This window comes from Chiloscyllium plagiosum, unplaced genomic scaffold (assembly GCF_037043375.1).
Source record: "Chiloscyllium plagiosum isolate Xiang-an unplaced genomic scaffold, Cpla_swu_hap1 HiC_scaffold_10, whole genome shotgun sequence".
Taxonomy (NCBI): Eukaryota; Metazoa; Chordata; class Chondrichthyes; order Orectolobiformes; family Hemiscylliidae; genus Chiloscyllium; species Chiloscyllium plagiosum.
In genome coordinates this window covers 18695685-18717717 of record NW_028270148.1, presented here as the reverse complement: position 1 = coordinate 18717717, position 22033 = coordinate 18695685, and the positions used below count along the sequence as shown (strand labels likewise).

Below are 22033 nucleotides of genomic sequence, written 5' to 3'. Positions count from 1 at the left end.
TGATCCAATGTAAAGGCAACATACTGGTGTCTTGGGCCAACTGGACTTTAATGTCTTTCAAATTCAACTTTGAGCTCCTGATTAGGCAGTTGCTTGATTTTAAAATTCTCATCCTTGTTTCCAAATCCCTTCCAGGCCTCACCCTGTCCTATCTCTGTTGCCTTCTCCACCCCCACATCCAAGATATCTGTGTCCTCCAACTCTGGCCCCTTGAACACTCCCCGAAAGAGTTGTTCTACTGTTGCTGGTAGGTAAAAACAATAACTGCAGATGCTGGAAACCAGATTCTGGATTAGTGGTGCTGGAAGAGCACAGCAATTCAGGCAGCATCCAACGAGCAGCGAAATCGGCGTTTCGGGCAAAGGCCCTTCATCAGGACTAAAGGCAGAGAGCCTGAAGCGTGGAGAGATAAGCTAGGGGAGGGTGGGGGTGGGGAGAAAGTAGCATAGAGTACAATAGGTGAGTGGGGGAGGAGATGAAGGTGATAGGTCAGGGAGGAGAGGGTGGAGTGGATAGGTGGAAAAGGAGCTAGGCAGGTCGGACAAGCCCGGACAAGTCAAGGGGACAGTGCGGAGCCGTAAGTTTGAAACTAGGATGAGGTGGGGGAAGGGGAAATGAGGAAGCTGTTGAAGTCCACATTGATGCCCTGGGGTTGAAGTGTTCCGAGGCGGAAGATGAGGCGTTCTTCCTCCAGGTATCTGGTGGTGAGGGAGCGGCGGTGAAGGAGGCCCAGGACCTCCATGTCCTCGGCAGAGTGGGAGGGGGAGTTGAAATGTTGGGCCACAGGGCGGTATGGTTGATTGGTGCGGGTGCGGAGGCTACTCCCACAGCTACCTGGATTACACCTCTTCCCACCCTATTTCTTGCAAAGACTCCCACAGCTACCTGGATTACACCTCTTCCCACCCTATCTCTTGCAAAAATGCCTTCCCGTATTCCCAATTCCTCCGCCTCCGCCGTATCTGCTCCCAGGAGGACCAGTTCCACCATAGAACACACCAGATGGCCTCCTTCTTTAGAGACCGCAATTTCCCTTCCCACGTGGTTAAAGATGCCCTCCAACGCATCTCGTCCACATCCCGCACCTCCGCCCTCAGACCCCACCCCTCCAACCGTAACAAGGACAGAACGCCCCTGGTGCTCACCTTCCACCCAACCAACCTTCGCATAAACCAAATGGTCCGCCGACATTTCCGTCACTTCCAAAAAGACCCCACCAACAGGGATATATTTCCCTCCCCACCCCTTTCAGCCTTCCGCAAAGACCGTTCCCTCCGTGACTACTTGGTCAGGTCCACGCCCCCCTACGACCCACCCTCCCATCCTGGCACTTTCCCTTGCCACCGCAGGAACTATAAAACCTGTGCCCACACCTCCTCCCTCACCTCTATCCAAGGCCATAAAAGAGCCTTCCACATCCATCAAAGTTTTACCTGCACATCCACTAATATCATTTATTGTATCTGTTGCTCCCAATGCGGTTTCCTCTACATTGGGGAGACTGGGCGCCTCCTAGCAGAGCGCTTTAGGGAACATCTCCGAGACACCCGCACCAATCAACCAAACCGCCCCGTGGCCCAACATTTCAACTCCCCCTCCCACTCTGCCGAGGACATGGAGGTCCTGGGCCTCCTTCACCGCCGCTCCCTCACCACCAGACGCCTGGAAGAAGAACGCCTCATCTTCCGCCTCGGAACACTTCAACCCCAGGGCATCAATGTGGACATCAACAGCTTCCTCATTTCCCCTTCCCCCACCTCATCCGAGTTTCAAACTTCCAGCCCGCACTGTCCCCTTGACTTGTCCGGACTTGTCTGACTTGCCTAGCTCCTTTTCCACCTATCCACTCCACCCTCTCCTCCCTGATCTATCACCTTCATCTCATCCCCCACTCACCCATTGTACTCTATGCTACTCCCTCCCCACCCCCACCCTCCTCTAGCTTATCTCTCCACGCTTCAGGCTCTCTGCCTTTATTCCTGAAGGGCTTTTGCCCGAAACGTCGATTTCGCTGCTCGTTGGATGCTGCCTGAATTGCTGTGCTCTTCCAGCACCACTGATCCAGAATGTTGCTGGTAGTGCCCAGGCTCTAGGTTTTGGGATCCTCTCTCACCTTCATTGTTCATTTTAAGCCTATTAAGATAAAGTTTTGTTAGGCAGAGGTATTAAGGGATATGGGCCAAAGACAGGCAAATTGAGTTAGGCCAGACACCAGCCATTAGCTGACAGAGCAGGCTCAAGGGGCTGAATGGCTGACCCTTCTTCCTATGTTTCTATGATCTACCTCACTTTTAGGGGCTCCTTAACCCTGCTTCTTGGTTTAAGGTTTTGGTCACCTACCTCATATCTGTTCCTGTGGTTCAGTGTTAAACTTTGCTTTACAATTCACCTGAGAAAAGGCGTTAGATGAATACAGTTGATGTAGTAAAGTTGCTTCATCAGAGCACTATCAAACCACATTTTACATTGAGAATGATGCCAAACTAACAGCAATTGGTGAACGATTCCAACTCGGAGCCACAGATCCAACTAACAACAGGAAATGTTGGAAGCATCTGTGGAGAGAAAAGCTGAGGGAATGCTTCATGTGGATGATATTTCATAAAGACCAGGAAGAGTGGAGAGTGGGGGAAGATGTGAGGTCAAGGACAAAAACGGGAGGGTGTGATTGGGTGGATAGCAGGAGAGATTCAGTGACAAAGGGACGGTGGTGAAGAGTCATCGAGATCTATCGCACAGAAACAGTCCCTTTGTACCATCAAGTCTGCACCAGTCAGAACAACTACCTAACTGTTCTAATCCCACCTCTCAGCACATCGCTCATAGCCTTGTATACCTTCGCATCACATGGTCACATCTAAATACTTCTTCAATGTTCTGAAGGTTTCTGCCTCCAACCCCCTGACAGGCAAGTGAGTTTCAGATTCCCAATAGCCTCGAGATGAAAAAGTCTTCTCCTCACATCTCCTGTATATCTCCTACCGCTTTCCTTAAAACTATGGGAACCATGACCCCTCCACCAAGGGTCATTGATCCCTCCACCAAGAAGAAATGTTTTTTGATGTCTACCCTCAGGTCCCTGCCCCTCTCGGTTTCCTCTGCTCTCATGAAATCAACCCCAGTCTGTCCAAACTCTCTTCAAAAACTGAGACTCTCCAGCCCAGGCAACATCCTGGTAAATCTCCTCTGCACCCACTGTCCCATCCCTCCTATAATGTGGTTTCCAGAACTGCACACAATACTCTAGCGGTGGCATAACCAATGATTTATACAGTTCCAGCATCACTTTCCTCCCCTTAACATCTATGTGTTAGCAAATAAAGGCTACTATTCCAAATGTTGTCTTAACAACTTTATCTGCCTGTTGTGTTACATTAAGGGTAGACAGGCAGGAGGCTGGAAGAACAGAGCACACCAGGAAGTGCAGAAGTCAACGTTTTGGGTGTAACCCTTCCTCAGGATTGGGGGTCGGTATAGGGGAAGCTGCAGATAAAGGAGGTGGTGGGGGCAGGGTGGTGATGTGGTGACAGGTGAAGACAGGTAGAGGGGTACGACCTGGTTGGTCAATGGGAGGAATGAATCCGGTTGGTGGCAGGGAGCAGTGGAAGGAAGGGGGAGGGGCTGGAAGGGGACTTGGGAGATGGGGAGGGAGGTTAATTGAAATTGGAGAACTCAATGTTGAGTCTTCCGGGCTGTAGGCTGCTCAGGTGGATGATACGGTGTTGTTCCTCCAGTAGGAGTTGTGGTTTGTTTAGACAATGGAGGAGGCCAAGGATGATCATGTTGGAAAGGAAGTGGTTGGAGTAATTAAAATGAACGATGACTGGGGAGGCTGTTTGGCCCCTATGGGCCTGGCTGCGATGCTCGGTGAATCATTCCTTAACAGTTGTAAACTAGGTTGGAAGAGAGGCGGGTGAACCTCTGTCTCAGCTGGAAGGACTGTTTGGGGACCTGGATGGAGGTGAGGGGTATGGTGTACTGGCAGGTTTTGCATTTTTTCCGGTTGCAGGGGAAGGTGCTTGGGGGTTGGTGGCAGGGGTGGCGTGAACCAAGGACTGTCGGAGGGAATGCTCCCTGCGTAAGGCAGAAAGGGGGGAGGGGGGAGAGATATTCTTGGTGGTGGGGTCTAGTTGGAGATGGTGGAAGTGTTTAAGGATGATACGTTGGATGGGGAGACTGGTGGGGTGGTAGGTGAGGACAAGAGAGACTATTTATTGTGTTGGGGGGGAGAATTTAGAGCAGTGGAATGGGGAATGGAGGTGGTGTGGCAGAAGGCTATCTGGAGGACTGAGAGGGGAAAAGCACATTGTTCAAAATAGGTGGACATCTGGGATGCTTGGGAGTGGAATGTCTCCTTGTCTGAGGAGATGTGGTGGAGGCAGAGGAATTGGGAGAACGGGATGGAGTTCTTGCAGGATATTGGGTGGGAGGAGGTGTAGTCCAGGTAGTTATGGGAATCTGTGGGTTTGTAGTAAATGTCTCTCTGGAGACTGTCACCGGAGATGATAATGGTGAGGTCAAGAAAGGGGAGGAAGGTGTCTGAGATGGACCAAGTGAATTTGAGGACGGGGTGGAAGTTGTGGTCCAAGTCAATGAACTGCTCCAGTTCAGCCTGGGTGCAGAACGCTGCACCGATGCAGTCATCGATGTAGTGGTGGAAGAGTCAGGCACAGTGCCTGTGTAGGTACAGTTCGGCATCGCTGACAAAGAGGTAGGCGTATCTGGGGCCCATTCACGTACTCATGGCCACCCCTTTGATTTGGAGGAAATGTGAGGAGTTAAAGGAAACGTTAATGAGGATGAAGACCAGTTCAGTGAGGTGAGGGAGGGTACTGATGGAGGGGGACAGGATGGGTCTATTGGAGAGGAAGAAGTGGAGGGCCTGGAGGCCATCCTTGTGGGTGTTGATGTGTATAAGGACTGCACGTCCATAGGAAAGAGGAAGTGCTGTGGGCTGGGGAGCTGGAAGTTGCTGAAGATATGGAGAGTGTGGTTGGAGTCACAGATGTAGATGGGAAGTGCCTGAACTAAGGGCTAGGGAATGGTAGGATGAGATGAGTTTGGTCCTGAACTAAGGGGGAGAGGGCTCAACATTGAGTTTTCCAATTTCAATTAACCTCCCTCCCCATCCCCGACTCCCTTCCCAGCCCCTCCCCCTCCTCCCACTGCTCCCAGCCACTTACCACATTCATTCCTCCCATTGACCAACCAGGTTGTACCTGTCTTCACCGATCCCAATTTCACCACCCTGCCCCATCACCCCCTTTATCTGCAGTTCCCCCACACTCACCCCCAGTCCTGAAGGAGAGTTACACCTTGAAATTGCTGCATTCTTCCAGCCTTCTGCCTGTCCACTTTGGATTCCAGCATCTGCAGCTTTATTTTAATCTCGAACCAAGTGTGTTACATTAGATTAGATTAGATTACATTACATTACATTACAGCGTGGAAACAGGCCCTTCGGCCCAACAAGTCCACACCGACCCACCGAAGTGCAACCCACCCATGCACCTACATTTACCCTTTACCTAACACTATGGGCAATTTAGCATGGCCAATTCACCTGACCTGCACATCTTTGGACTGTGGGAGGAAACCGGAGCACCCGGAGGAAACCCACGCAGACACAGGGAGAATGTGCAAACTCCACACAGTCAGTTGCCTGAGGCGGGAATTGAACCCGGGTCTCAGGCGCTGTGAGGCAGCAGTGCTAACCACTGTGCCACCGTGCCGCCCACTTTTTTTTTAACAAAAGGTTGGCTCGAGGGACGACTTTCAATAGATCGCAGCGAGGTAGCTGCTCTGCTACTTACGAAACCCTGAGCTAGAATCAGGTCATCTACAAATGATTTAGCACCAGGTTCCCCATGAACATGAGGTGCAAGTAAAGGAGAGAGGCGGCGCCCATACCGCCGCACTCCAGACCAGAATCGAATGGCGATACGCACCGACCGGAGTCGGTTATCCTAGGTCAACCAGTGATCCACGGCGCTAGGGTATCGTTACATTTAGGCGGGATTCTGACTTAGAGGCGTTCAGTCATAATCCCACAGATGGTAGCTTCGCACCATTGGCTCCTCAGCCAAGCACATGCATCAAATGTCTGAATCTGCGGTTCCTCTCGTACTGAGCAGGATTACTATTGCAACAACACAACATCAGTAGGGTAAAACTAACCAGTCTCACGACGGTCTAATCCCAGCTCACGCTCCCTATTAGTGGGTGAACAATCCAACGCTTGGTGAATTCGGCTTCACAATGATAGGAAGGGACCAGCACATGCACATCAAGATCCCTCAGAACTCTGCTTCTGCCTTGTTTGTCCTGTCCAAGTGCATCCCTTCTCATTTATCCGAACTGCATTCCATTTGCCACTGATCAGCCTGTCTAACCAGCTTATCTATGTCTTCCTGTAATCTAAAGCTATCCTCCTAACCATTTACCATCCCACAGTTTTCATATCATCCATGAATTTACTGATCAACCCTCCTACATTCAAGTCTGAAGCATTCATATATACCACCAACAGCAAAGGGCCCAACACAGATCCCTTCAGAGCCCCACTGGACACAGGCTTCCAGTCACAAAAGCATCCCTCAACTCTTTGCTTCCTGCCACAGCCAATTCTGGATTCGATTTGCCAAGTTTCTTTTGATCCGACGGCTCTTCCCTTCACAATCAGTCTCCTATGCATGGCTTTATCAAAAGCTCGTTGGTTGGTCAGACCTTGGTCAATGAGGCATTGTGTGCCTGCTTGAGCTTTCTTCCTGTTCTCGTGTCTTTGACCTTGAGATGCTGTTAAACTGGGAAAAGGGCAGAGGAGGTTGGGGTAAGGTGTGAGCGAGGGAGTAGTGGGTGATGATTTAAAAGTCCATTTGGTTTGTGCATAGCCCTGTCTCTCTCTCTCTCTCTCTGCACTTCTCTTTCCAAAATACTGAGGACTTATGAGCATGGAAGGAACAATGCAGCAACAGTTTCAATACAAGTCAGGGGGGCTGCAGCTGAGAAAACTGACTGACGATCAATCCTGAGTGTGAATGGAGTGAAAGTGCCCAAAACGGAGTTTTGGCCTCTTGGTTGGCAGTGCTGGTTTAGTTGGCAGCGCTATCAGCTTCTGGCAGACATTGTGGGGTTCAAGCCACACTCACCGAAGGTGGTGCACAGAATCTCGGCTGGCCTTGCAAAACCCTGAGAGGAAATTTCAGAGATGCTCTTTTTCACATCCAATGTTAATTCGTTACCCTCTTTGTCCGATAGAAGTCCCACAATTGAGGTGTAGTGGGAGGAGTTATTGCCGGTGCCCTGACCAATACTTACTTCCCAATATTACAAAAGCACAATATATTGCTACTTGTGGGAGCTTTCTATGCACAAACTAGCTGCTACTTTCCCTAAATTACGACACTAACCGCACTTCCAAGAGTCCTTCACTGGCTGTAAAGTGCTGTGGCAAGGTGTGAAAGGTTCTATATAAATGCATGCGTTTTCCCTCCTTGTGTGTCTTCAATGCACCTCTCTTTGTGATATTTCCAGCAACCAAGGGAGGGAGCTGTTTTCTTACAGAAGTCACACATTTCCCACTTTCTTGCCCTGACAGTTTTGTAGCTAGGCTTGACACCTCTTGATAATTCCAAACCTTTGGATAGTTCACACTGAGGGTATGGAGTGAGGAGGAGGTGGGTCATGTGGTGTTTTATTAATCTGTGGATTTCCTGGAACCACGATGTTTAGTGATTTTGCGCCAAGCAAGTAGGATCTCGACCAGAGGAGATTATTGACTGCTTCAGGATCTTTGAGGGTTTTGTTGGGCTGAGCTGTGAGAAAGGGGATTTATTCTGGATCTGAGGCTGATGGGAAGGGTGGGCAGTGGGGAGAAGCACCTGGATGGGTCAGCACCTTCCTGAGGCTCAGAGGGCTGTCAGTGTTCAGAATGAGAGAGTTCAGGGTGGCTGATAATTCCCATTACTTCCTGGGGCCTGCTGGATGCAGATGCTCCGATCACCCAATACATCGCTGTGTTTCTGAGTTTTGTTTCCTGAACAAAATGACCAGATTGCCAGAAGAACAATTGCAGCAATCGCCTGTCACTGTGTGGTTGTAACCCACCCATTCCTGCTTCTTAGTCCTGAGCTTTGCAAAAGCCGGTCGCTTATGTTTTGTTGGTTTGATAACTTAATTGCCAACCCCAAAGGAAACAGGCTTTCAAAGAGAAAATTGTACCCTGGCTGAGTTTCAGTCATCGCTCTGTACTGAGGTCAAGGCACTTCAGAAACCTGAGCTTCAACAGGGCTATACTTGTGAAGTCACAGATGAGGAGATGTGTCAACTGGAACAGAAAGATAATCACAACAAGGGAGCTAATATCGAGCTTTATGTGCAGAGGTGCAGAAGTCGAGGTTAATTTGAGTGTTTCTTTGTGTGTTCTGCAAGGTCAGAGCAGACAAGTGATCAGGAGACGGACAGTGTAACTGGACAGCGGCTTGATATTTTTGCAGACTTGTATTAGGGGGCTAAGTATATTAATCACAGAACATGGCCCAAGCAGCCAACACTGCGGATGAGGGGAATCTGAAATGAAAGCAGAAAACGGACAACATCACAATAGGAGAAAGTGAGGACTGCAGATGCTGGAGATCGGAGCTTAAAAATATGTTACTGGAAAAGCGCAGCAGGTCAGGCAGCATCAAAGGAACAGGAGAATCGATGTTTCGGGCATAAGCCCTTCTTCAGCCCTTTTCCAGCAACACATTTTTAAGCAACATCACAACAGGTCAGGGAGAGAAAGAGAAACAGAGTTGTCTTTTCAGATCAATGTCTTTTTATCAGAATCTGGACTAAGTTTCTGGCTTCTATGAAACCAAAAAGTGATCAGATAATGCAACAAAGAAAGGGTCATTTACATGGGGTTGGCACTCTCAGAGTAAAACTCCAGTCACAGCTTTGAGAGTGATGTCTCTGGGGAATTAAAAGAAAAAGTGTAACATTTAATGGCCCATGCTGATGTTAATTGTATTGGTGTTAATTGTCTCCCAAACCTGGATGAGATGGTGTTTGTTCTTTGGAAAACCTTCCATTATAAATAAAAGCCCCAAAGCATTCTCACTCAAATCCCATAGAACTTGTTGTTGTATGCAGTAATGGTCTGAAAGGGTTAATGCTGGGGAGTATGTTAAGCTCCACCCAATCTGAAGAATCTGCTATATTCTCTGTCACCATGTCCTCTCCCTCTCTCCCTCACTCCAGTGGGAGTATCTGTTCTTTCCGGTCCGGGAGTTAAACACAGCATTGTTGTGCTATTCTCACATTCCGATCATTTAGTCCGAACTATCAACATCCTTTCTCACCCAGCGCTCCAACCACCCACCCCAAACTATTGCATAAATACTGTCCCCTCCACACTTCACCAGCTCTGAGGAGGAGGTGTCGAGACTCAAAGCGTTAGCTTGCTTTCTCTCCATGGATGCTGCCTGACTTGCGGTGATCTCCAGCATTTGTTGTTTTCAGTCCAGATGCCAGCATCTGCAGTAATTTGCTCCGTCCTTTGTTCAAACCTATTTTGTTTCACTCATCAGGACAACTCACGAGAGAAAACAATATTTATACTGTATGAAAGGAGGGTGCGGAATGGTTGACAGGTGGACCTGAACTGGTAGAAGCATTTCCATGGTGAACACAACAGTTAATGATGACTAACAGCTAACTGCCAAACTTGCCTGGATAACTGGTAACAATATGTACTATTTGCAAGAGGCACTGCATCAACTTATCAAGGCTCCTGTGACAGCAGCTTTCAAGCCTGCAACCTCTATCGAGTAGGAAGACAAAGGTAACAGACACGTGGAAACACCATCATCTGCAATTTCTCCTCCAAACCACTCATCATTCTGACTTAATTGCTGTTCCTTCATTGTTACTGGGTCAAAATACTGGAAGAACTGCAGTGATTCAAGACCACCCCTTCACCAGGCCACTTAGGGCTGGGTCACAAATCAGTATGAACAAAGAAAGTAAATTCCACCAGTTCACCATTTTCCCACATTATTCTCCCATCCACTGATATCTTTAATATTTTTCTCTGTCTTGAACATACTCAATGATTGATATTCTACAGCTCTCTTGAGGTGGAGAATTCTAAAAATTCACTACCTCTGAGTGAAAAAACTCCCCCTCTTCTTCACTGCTTCAGTCTCCGAGGAGTTGTGCCTGGTGCCAAACATGTAGCACTCATCAGCAAACATCTGCACTTCTGACTTTAGGTTAGAGGTAAGGTCATTCATGGAGCAGTTGAAGATGGTTGGGCCTCAGACGCTAGGAGAAAGTGAGGACTGCAGATGCTGGAGATCAGAGTCAAGAGTGTAGTGCTGGAAAAGCACAGCAGGTCAGGCAGCACCCGAGGCTGGAGATCAGAATCGAGAGTATGGTGCTAGATTGCTACTCTGAAGAACTGTACATTCCATGCATTAAGATGTTTGACTCCAACAACCACAACTGTTTTACTTTGTGCCAGGTATGACTCCAACCAATAGAGAGTTTTCCTCCAATCCTGTTTGACTCCAGTGTTGCTCAGGGTCTTCAGTGCCAGACTTGGTCAAAACTGGCCTTGATGTCAAGGGCAGTCACTCGCCTCACTTTTTGAGTTCAGCTCTTTTGTCCAGGTTTAGGGCAAGGCTGTTATGAGGTGAGAAGCTGAGTGATGCTGGTAGAACCTAAAGTGAGCGTTCAGTTAGCAGGTCATTTGGTTGCGATGACTTGGCAGATTGTGGGCGGTCGCTGTTCATGAATTAGCTGTCATGTTTCTGAAATCACAATAGTGACTGCACTTCAAAAACAAAACTTAGTTGGATGCAAACTGTTTGGGACATCCGATGTCTGTGGAAAGTGCTATGTAAATGGAAGTCTTTTTCTTTTCATTACATTAAAGGGTTTTGCACATTGAGGTGGATTGGTAGAGAGAGCCACTCCTGGGCTCACTGTATGCACTGCAAGCACTCACTAACTGCAGTGCCAAGATGCAAGAAATGACTGCATTCTCCTCAATTTTAAATTTGTCCTGTTGATCAGCTTTTATGGTTAGCCTGTTTGATCTGTATCTGAACCACACACGACAGTTTACCAGTTAGCAACGGGAAAGGAATGGGAGTCCTCAACATTGGCTATGGATCCCATGAAGTCTCATGGCTTCAGGATAAACATAGACTTGGAAACCTCCTGCTGATTACCAGGTACCGTCCTCTCTCAGCTGATAAATCAGTATTTCTCTACGTTGAACAACATTGAGGCTGACAAGGGCACAAAATATACTCTGGGTGGGGAATTTCAATGTCCATCACCAAGAGTGGTTCAGCAACAGCACTACTGATCAAGCTGTTCAGGTCCTCAAGGACATAGCTGCTAGAGTGAGTCTGTGGCAGGTGGTGAGGAAACCAATAAGAGGGAGAAACATACTTGACCTCATCCTTACCAATCTGCCAACTGCAGATGCATCTGTCTATGACGATACTATAAGAGTGACCACCGTACAGTCCTTGTGGAGACAAAGTCCCGTCTTCACATTGCGAATAACCTCCCTTGTGTTATGTGGCACCATCACTGTGCTAAATAGGACCAACTTAGAACAAATTTATCAACTCAAGACTGGGCATCCATATGGTGGTGTTAATGGAGAGCGCAGGAAGGCATGCTTGGAGCAGCACCAGGCATACCTGTAGACAAGGTGTCAACCTGGTGAAGCTACCAAACAGGACTACATGCATGCCAAACAATACAAGCAACAAGCGATAGACAGAGCTAAGAAATCACACAACAGACAGATCAGGTTTAAATTCTGCAGTCCTGCCGCATCTAGTTGTGAACAGTGGTGAACAATTAAACAGTTCACAGGAGAAGGAGATTCCACAGCTATCCCCATCCTCAGTGATGGAAGAGCCCAGCTCATCAGTGCAAAAGATAAGGCTGAAGCTTTTGTCGCAATCTTCAGCCAGAAGTGCAGAGTGAATAGTCCATCTTGACCTCTTCCAATGGTCCCAGTATTACACGTACCAATCTTCAGCCAATTCAATTCACTCCACGTGTTATCAAATGGTGAGAGGCACTGGATACTGCGTTGGCTAGGTGCCCTGACAACATTCCAGCAATGGTACTGAAGGCATGTGCTCCAGAACCTACAGTTCCCCTAACCCCTATTCCAGAACAGGTATGACACTAATATCTACCAGACAATGTAGAAAATTGCCCAGGTATGTCCTATACAGAAAAAGCCGGACAAATCCAACCCAGCCACTTACTGCCCCATCGATCTACTCTCGATCATCAGAGGGAAGGGGTCATTGACAGTGCTATCCAGCAGCACCTGCTCAGCAATAATCTGCTCAGTTACGCCCAGTTTGGATTCTGCCTGAGCCACTCAGCTCCTGACCTCATTACAGCCTTGGTTCAAACATGGAGGAAAGAACTGAATTCCAGAGGTGAGGGGAGGTGAGAGTGACAGCCATTGACATCAAGGCTACATTTGACCAAGTGTGGCATCAAGGAGCCCGAGCAAAACCAGAATTAATGGGTATCAGAGGAAAACTCTCTGGTGGTTAGTCATACCTGACACGGAGGAAGTTGGTTGTGGCTGTTGAGGTCAGTCATCTCAACTCCAGGACGTCTCTGCAGGAGTTCATCCGGGTTGGGTCCTCGCCCCAAGCATCTTAGCTGCTTCGTCAACTACCTTCCTTCCATTATAATGTCAGAAGTGGGGATAGTCCCCAATGATTGCACAATGTTCAGCAGCATTTAGAACTCCTCAGCCTAGTGGCATTATTGCTGGACTGTTAATCCAGAGACCCAGGTAATGTTCTAGTGACCCAGGCTTGAATCGCATCACCAAAATTGTGGAATTTGCATGTAATTTTAAAAATCTGGAATTAAGAATCGATTGATGATCATGAATTCATTGTCAGTTGTTGGAAAAACCCATCTGCTTCACTAATGTCCTTTAGGGAAGGAAATCTGCCATCCTTACATGATCTGGCCTACGTGTGACTCCAGACCCATAGCAAAGTGATTGATTGTTATGTGATTGGATGGGAAATAAATGCCTGGCCGGCGATGCCATCGTCCCATGAATGAATAAAAACAATTTAACTATAGTGCCTACAAGAGCAGGTCAGAGGCTAGGAATACTGCAGCAAGTAACTCCCCTCGTGATTCTCCAAAGCCTGTTCATCATCTACAAGGCACAAGTCAGGAGTGTGATAGAATACATCACCCTTGCCTGATGGGTGGAACTCCAACAAGGGCTTGAGACCATCCAGGATAAAGCAGCCCACTTAACTGGCATCCACAAATATCCACTCCCTCCACCACCAACGTTTAGTAGCAGCATGTGTACTGTCCACAAGATGCATTGCAGAAATTCACCAAAGATCCTTAGGCAGCATCTTCCAGACTCTCAACCACTTCTATCTAGAAGACAAGGGCAGCAGATACTTGGGAACGCCACCCCCTTCAATATCACTTCCAATCCACTCAGCTTCCTGACTTGCAGGTATATCACCATTGCTTCACTGTGGCTGGTACAAAATCCTGGAATTCCCGCGTTGAGGGCAGTGTGGGTCTACCTAGAGCACATGGACCACAATGGTTCAAGAAGGCAGCTCACCATCACCTTCTCAAGGGCTATAAATGCTGGCCAGCCAGTGACCCCCACATCTCACGAGCAAATTTTAAAAAACGATGCGCAGCAGCATCTCACCAAGAGCTCCTTCAACAGCACCTTCCAAACCCAGCACCTCTCCTACCCAGAAGGACAAGGGCAGCAGATACACCAGAAGACCACTCGCTTGAAGGTACCCTCCAAACCACACATCATCCTGATGTGGATATCATTCCTTTATTGTTGCTGGGTCAAATTCTCAGACATCTCTCTCTCTAACAGCACTATGGGGTGTACTGACAGCAGCGGTACAAGTAGGTGGTATACCCCCACCTTTTTGAGGGGATTATGAAGAGAGCGTGATTTCTGGTCTTGTCAGCGACGCTCACATTCCAATAGCAACACAATGAAATCCAGTCCTAATGGTGCAGGAATACAGACCTGTGTGAATATTGAGAGCTCCTTGCTAATTCTCTACAGTACCTGGTTGTCAGGTAGGAGCCTGGATGGCTGAGAGGAGCAGTGGGATATGTCACAGCTAAGGCTGCTGCCCTCACCGGATACACTCATGCAGTGATTACAGTTTCTAGCAACATTCAGAGGAGAGCTATCTTCAGCATTGATTCCAACCCAGGAGTTTTTTTCCAGTCCCTGAGGATACAGATTCTTGGGAATGCCTGTGGCCAGCATTCCTACTAGGGCAAGGGAGCCCTAGATGTTGTTTCTTTTTGTTTCTCCAATTAACAAATGTCATTCCAGGTTAGACTGCTGGCCACCAATCCAGATTCCTGAAAACAGGGAATGCCATGGGATGTGACAGAGATTAGCTTCTGCCCAAGGAACCTCCTATTTTGAATCAGTTCCACTGCAGTTCAGTGCAAGTAAACAACAATGTGGTTTCCCCCTAATGCCACAGCCAATGTATCGCATCCCTCAAGTTGTAACACAGGTCATTCCAATCAGTATAATGCTGCTGTCAGTGGGATCTTACTGTGCACAGATTGGCGACTTTATATCCTAGGTTGCAATGATGGTGACTCTTCAAGAATACCTTATTGCCTGTGAACAGCTTTGGGACATGCTGAGGTGTGATAGTTGCTGAGTTGGACAGATTTTAGTCAGTAAGGATAACGGGGAAAAGACAGGAAAGTGGAGTTCAAGGTTATCAGATGAGCCATGATCTCGTTGAATGGCAGAGCAGGCTCGATGGGCTGAATGGGCTGCTTCTGCCCTGACATGTTACGGTCTTTTACATAGATGGGAGCATTTTCTTTAAACATGTTTGATATTTGTGGGAAAACTAATCATAGATTTAACAAGGTTCGAGAGAGACGTACGAGGAGACCCCATGAAACAAAATGCAGTTGCACACTGAATAGAGATGTGTTCTTTGTAGACTAAAGACTTCTCGCCTTCTTTGTTTTGGACGGACAAGCTCCACTAAGAATTGAACACAGCACAAAGTGAGGAGCATGGACTGTAACATAAGCGACTGAGGTCAAGGGGCGAGGTTTTATGCTCCCAGGACAATGGTAAATCTGACTGCGGACCAAGGAAGCAGGGTTCGGACTTCAAAGGTGGGAATTTAAGGGCTTCTCTCCAAATTGCCAACACACACGACACTTTGTAACGTTAAACTGCGGTTATCAGCTGCCTCCACGCACCACAAACAACCTGCTCACTTCAAAGCTCAGAGGGAGGTCAGTGAGTGAAAGAGGGAGGCGGGGACGTCGATGCTTTTCCGCTTGGTAATGAATGAGATGACAAATGTGACACATGTTGTGGGATCCCGGCAGACAGCCAGCAGAAAGGACCCTTCTGTGCGCTGCCAAGTTTCCCTTGAAGGATGGCAAAGTGCCACGTCTGTTAACCCTGAGCTCTCAGGGAACCACAGAGGTACCCAGTTCATTGACTGCCCTTTTTGATGTCTTGCCGTCAGGGTCAAGGGGGTTAACAGTGTGACAAAAGGGTCAGGAGGTGAGATTCTGGGCAAGCAAAGATGAAGTGAGGTGTAGCAGGTGGTCTACTTCTGCACCGTCTGGTTCGAGGTCCTGGCTAACGGTGATACTCCTGAAAGAAAATGAAAATATGTTTAGAAACAGGCTGAAACCGAGGCGAGGTGATGAGGTAATCCTGGGGTCACAACAGGGACTGTGAGACTTGCATCGTGTTCCAGTGACGCCTTTGTGAATCTCACTTCACTTTCACGTGAAGTGGAAGTCAAGTCTTCCACAGTGAGAGTATGTTCCTGAGTCTGTAGCACCTCTCATGCAAGGAAACATCGCAAGGCACATTGCAGGAGTATTACAAATGAAACGATGATATTGAGTTGCCTTAGTGAAGATAAGAGGTCATGTGACCAAAGACTTTGGGGGTTGGTGGGCGGGGGGGGGGGGGGGGGCGGCGGCACGGTGGCTCAGTGGTTAGCACTGCTGCCTCATAGCACCAGAGGACCCAGCTTCAATTCCAGCCTCGGGTGACTGTCTGTGTGGAGTTTGCACATTCTCCTCGTGTCTGTGTGGGTTTCCTCTGGGTGCCTGGTTTCCTTCCACAGTCCAAAGATATGCATGTTAGATGAATTGGCCATGCTAAATTGCCCATAGTGTTCAGGGATGTGTAGGTTAGGTGCATTAGTCAAGGGGAAATGTAGAGTCATAGGGGAGTGAATCTGGGTGGGTTACTGTTCAGAGGGTCAGCGTGTACTTGCTGGGCCAAAGGACCTGTTTTCACACTGTGGGGATTCTAATACTTGACCAAAGGGGTCACTTTTAAAGGGGAACAGAGAGGTTTGGCGAAGGGATTCCAAGGCCCAGGCAGCTGAAGGCATGGCCACCAATTACGAAGAGCTAAAATCAGGGGGGCTCAAATGGTCAGAATAACTTGGCCGTTGCGGGGTTGGAGGAGGTTACAAGAAATAGGTAGGGAACTGGGCCATGGTGGGTGTTGAAAACGAGGGTGGGAATTTTAAAATCAACATTCTCATGGTCTGGATTTGACAGATTTTTAAACAGCAATTGACAAACAAATCCCATGGTTCTCTGATTTGTATCGGGGGAGTGTGCAGGAATACCGCCTGACATCAGCAGAGGATCTTTATAGTTTCAGTTTGTGAAATTTTGTGAAATTTTCTCCCGAAGAGTGCACAGTCTTTTGCTACTGTTACAATGTGAATTGCTGTTTCCACCAATCCTGCCTTGCACAGTTAGCATTGCCCTTCAGAAATAAGGTCATGGGATTGTTAGGAATAAGTTGATAACTGCAGGGAATCTCTGGGAACAGATGAGCCAGTTCTATTAGATTCAGTTCATTGTCTGTTTCTCGCCACTTGTTGTATTCATTAGTTCATAAAACAGGGCTATTCAGCCCATCCAATGTGATCATGGCTGATGTGATAATCCCCAACTCCATCTTCCTGCCTTTTTTCCATCACCCTCGATTCCCTGACTGATTAAAAAACTGTCTATCTCAGCCACGAATATACACTCTCCCTCATCTATCTCTCTTTCCTAATATCTCGACCCATCTTACTCTCACCCTCACTCTCTCTCACTTTCCACCTCTCCCCGTCCCTACTCCTCTCTTTCCCTCATTCTTTCATCCAGCCTTTCTCTGGCAAACAGCTGGCCTCCCTCACCTTCCCATTCCCTGTCTTGCTCACTCATCACTGTCACTCATCATTCTCACTCTCACTCCCTCACCCAACCCCTCTCTCTTCCTCAGTACTCACAGGCCCTTGCACTCTGTCGCCTGCCCTCATAGTCTCATTGTGTTTCCCTGGAGTCTTCCACATTGGCTGTCATCCCTCCACTTTCTCTGCACTCCCTGACAGTCACTCGCTCAAGCATGTGCTGTCTGTCCCTCTCCCCCCACCTCTCTCTCTCTCTCTCTGTCCCCTCTTGGTATTCCTCACGTAGAACATTCCAATTGATACATGTCACTTCTGATTGAATTGAGTCACAGGCCAGGTGCGCATAAGACTGCACGAAATCTGTGACTTGTTGTTGGTCTGAAACACATTTTTCTTAATCCCCGCTCATACTAGGACTACATCCCTGAATTAATGATCCCTGGCCCAGTCATGTCCTGCTGAAATATATTAAGTCACCAAATGTACAAGCTTTAAGACATTGCCAAGGATTACAGTGGGACTTCCTTGACCTTCCAGAATGGGGGTGGACCCCTCTGTGTGGAAAATGAAAATTGCCAAGCACTTGAGACAATTGAAATCTCTTGTACAACACAGAAACACCACAGGAGATGAATACAAATAGCCAAAGATACATGATGTACTTTCATTCACTAAGAAAAACAAAGTCAAAAGCAAATCACACAAAAGGAAATGTCTCATTAGGCTGCTGTTTGCGCAAGTTCTGATGGATAATGTAGGTTAAACTGTCTTTTGAACTATATCCGTTCCTGTTAATTTTAAAGAACATTGTTTGAATATTAAATCCCATTTTTGATGGGGAGCTGGGGCTGTTTTGTTCTCTGATCCCATCTTTTATTGCATGGGGCAAGTGGGGGCAGTGTGTCCTTCTGTCCAAAGGGAAGGCTACAGTTTCCCTGAATCAAGATTAGAGTGGTGCTGGAAAAGCACAGCAGGTCAGGTAGCATCCGAGGTGCAGGAAAATCGACGTTTCGGGCAAAAGCCCCCCTTCATCTCCAGCATCTGCAGTACTCACTCTCATACGTTTTCTCTGACTCTGCTCAACCTTACACTATTGGGAGGAAGAGCTCACAGTGTCACTGAATATACCTTGGTTTTTCATTGGTTTTGTAAAGTTTTATTCATTCAGGGTATATAGACATTGCTACTTGAGTCAGCAATTATTACCCATCTCTAGTTGACCTTGAGGAGGCGGTTGTGAGCTACCTTCTTGAATCACTTGAGGCAAGTACATATGAGGGAATTCCAGGATCTTGACCCAGTGACTGATCAGGAACGGCGATACCTTTCTAAGGTAGGGTGGTGGGTGGCTTGGAGGGGAACTTGCAGGTGATGGCGTTCCTGTGCATCTGCTGCCCTTGTCCGTCTCGATGATAGCAGGAGGGTCATGCATTTGGAAGGTGCTGGCTGAGGAGCCTTGGTGATATGCTGCAGTGCATCTTGTTGATGGTAAACGTCGCTGTGACTGAGCATTGTGGGCGAGAGAATGAATGTCGAGGGTAGGGGATGGGGTGCCGATGGCGTTGGTCACTTTGTTTTGGACCTGTCAAGATTCTTGTGTGTTGCTGGAGCCACACTTGTCTGAGGCAGCGGTGAGTAACCTTTTGCGCCTGTTAATGGCCGAGATTTTCTGCAATCACTGTCTCCCCATTGGAAGACCTGCACCACAGTTTTCCTAATCTCACCGCTGAGTATCCAAAAGCAAATCTGATGTCCAAGAATTTGGAACCAATGTGATCCACATGTTGAGGGTACTCCTGTTTCATTGTATTTTTCTGCTCATTGTTTGTTCAAGGGGAGGTGCTTACTGTAAGTTTTATGGTCATCCACCCTGTACTAACACAGGATTCAATTCCCAACAGCTGCTGAAATGAATGTAAATAAAACTATAAACTGCATTATTCCCATCTCAAAATGCAGGAAATAAGCATGTCTAATGTGCCTTTGATTACAAGGCAGTATCACCTTGATAACAGCTTCCATATAATTTACACTTAACACAGTTGACTGCTGTTACCTCAAACACCACAGCATCTGGAGCAGTGTCAAGTTGCTTTCTCTCTTCTATTCTAAGTTAGACAACATGCCCCAGTATGTCACTCACCTAATCTTTTCTTCCTGGATCAGCGCCGACTTTTAAAGTTGGCACCCTGAGCTGCACCAAGAATAGCCCCGCAGCAGGGCCATGTGACCCATTGTGTGGGAGTGTTATTTTGTTTAGCGAGTGCAAATCTCTGAAGCCAAGAATTAGCCTCCTCATTTGCTGATGTTAAGTTTTAATCTGCCGCATGGTCTGTGGAAGCCACACTCATTGGTGTTGTGTTGTGTTGTTTGTGGCTCCCTCCACACGTGTGTCAGAGGTTTGTGCTGAGTTCACAGCACTTTGGGGTACAATTCTGATTCTGTTGCTCCTTTAGGAGGTAAGTCTTTCACTTCGCAGCATGAGACCCCAGTTGAAACAGAACCAAGCTCCTGGTCCACAGAAGCCTCCAGCTTTAAGCTTGCCCTCAACTGCAGTACTGACTAAATACTTCAGAGGGCGCTTCAACAAGAAGGGGCATGCCTGGGCCATTTTCTGAAAAATATAAATTCCAAATTTATGTTTGGGGTGGCACGGTGGCTCAGTGGTTAGCACTGTTGCCTCACAGAGCCTGGGACCCGGGTTTGATTCCTGTCTCGGTGACTGTCTGTGTGGATTTCATCCGGGTGCTCCGGTTTCCTCCCACATCCAAGGATATGCAGGTTAGGGTGAATTGGCCATACTAAATTGCCCATAGTGTTCAGGGATGTGTAGGTTAGGTGTATTAGTCAGGGATAAATGTAGAGTAACAGTGTAGGGGACTGGATCTGGGTGGGTTACCTTTTGGAGAGTCAATGTGGACTTGTTGGGCTGAGGGCCTGTTTCCACACTGTAGGGATTCTTTTCTTTGTATATCAAATCCCAAAAAGCATCAGCTTGGTTGCAATGGTGGTGGTTGGGGATGCTCTATTGTGGGAAAACAGAGGAGGGACACCTAAACAGCCGGCCAAGAGGGTTCTGGAAATGGATCTGCCTTTGACAATTTGGGGAAATTGGAAAATCCCTGACAGCTTCCTTAACTTATCTTTAACAAGGCCATTGACAGGTCTAATTACTTGCCGCACCTCATAGAAGCAAGGGGTTGTGGAGAAAGGTCCAGGCCTCAGAGTGGCCAATGTCAGGAATGGGGTCAGGAAGTCAACGTATCTGAAGGCTTAGTGGTTTCCAGGTCCCATTCCAGGTCCTGAAAATTCAGCCGGGGCTATTGAAATGATAAAGCAGATTTTTAATTAAAAGAGTGACTGCAGAGAAACTGGTTTGTCTGTTCAATTCTGTTGGGACACAATCTTAAAACCATTCAGGAGTAAATTCAGGAAATTCAGTAAATTTCATCGCATACATGGTCAAGTCAGGTGAATGGCTTTAAGAAATCCAGATAGCCTTAAGGCATGACCTCATCCTGAAACAATAGAAAAAAAGAGTTGGGAAAGGACTGTGGAGAAGTAGGAAGTGAGAGTGAGAGTCCACGTTAGAAAGTAATCCCTATTGTTGTCTTGCAGCTAAAGAGACAGCTGTCCTGAATGGTTCTCAACGGGTTACTTAACCTGCAGTCAATTTTGAGAGTCTGATATCTGTGCTTGATTTATCAAAAATCCTGAATGTGGAGTCAAAGCAAAATAAACAGACACCACAGAAGCTGGACAAGCATGAGTCGTCAGAATGGACGGAGACATTTTGTGTTTGGAGAGATATTTTAAAATTCTCGCAACTCAATCTGTTATGCTTTAGAAGTGAGTGTCATCTCTGCATTACTCTGAGATATATAAACTAAACATCACCGTAGGCAAGTGCTATTAAACTCTGATCAGTTTCTCTGAGGATACAGTGATTTGTAGCAATGGGAAGGCTATTTCAGCTCAACTTCCACTGTATTTTGGCACCTTTTTGCTACATCGTGCGCATATTTGGGACAGACTTGGCGTAAGGCAACATCAGATAGAGGCAACGAAATTGCTAGAGAAACTCAGCAGGTCCGGCAGCATCTGTAGGGAGAAAACAGTGTTAATATTTCAAGTCCAATGACCTTTGCAGCGTCTGCAGTTCTTTGTTTTATTTCATCAGGTATAGACAGTCCAATTCAGCTGGATTTTATTCCCCTTTTGAAAATGATGAACTAGTTCTGGTCCTAGTATTAACATGATGAAGTTATTGGCATTTCAGACCCAGAGATGCTAAAACTGAACAGTTTCCAGAGGTGCTATCTTAATCACTCTTTATTATATCCCAAGAAGGCATTGGATTACCTGGCCATTTGTGATATTGGACTATATTTATATTGGATCAATGTATTTTCTTGGCAGGGCCTGGGTATAGCAGTTATCCTGCACCCGTGCCAACTCCTTGAAATCTTTATAAGAAATCGTGCTGCCAGGCTGGGAGCCAGCAAGCTGAAAGCACTCTTCTCCATGTAACTTGTCTCATTGAGAATGTAATCCTTGTTTAATTGACTGTACTAACTGGCAGCCATGACCCTCTGACCAACCAGCTCCAGTAGCAAAGACTCCCACATCAGCACTGCAGAACGATACCTGCATGAGAGTGTCCACTGACACCATGACTTTGCAGCTCTAACTTAAAGTCAAGAGCATTCTTTTAACACTCTTAGCACAGATTTGAAACTCAACTATTTTCTTATTTTAAAAAAAAG

General features: G+C 47.3%; 1 protein-coding gene across 2 annotated transcripts in view; it reads left to right on the top strand.

The window, feature by feature from the left end:
- Positions 1–22033, top strand: part of smyd3 (SET and MYND domain containing 3) — an 815623-nt gene that overhangs the window by 571907 nt on the left and 221683 nt on the right. The gene's annotated exons all lie outside the window — the stretch shown is intronic.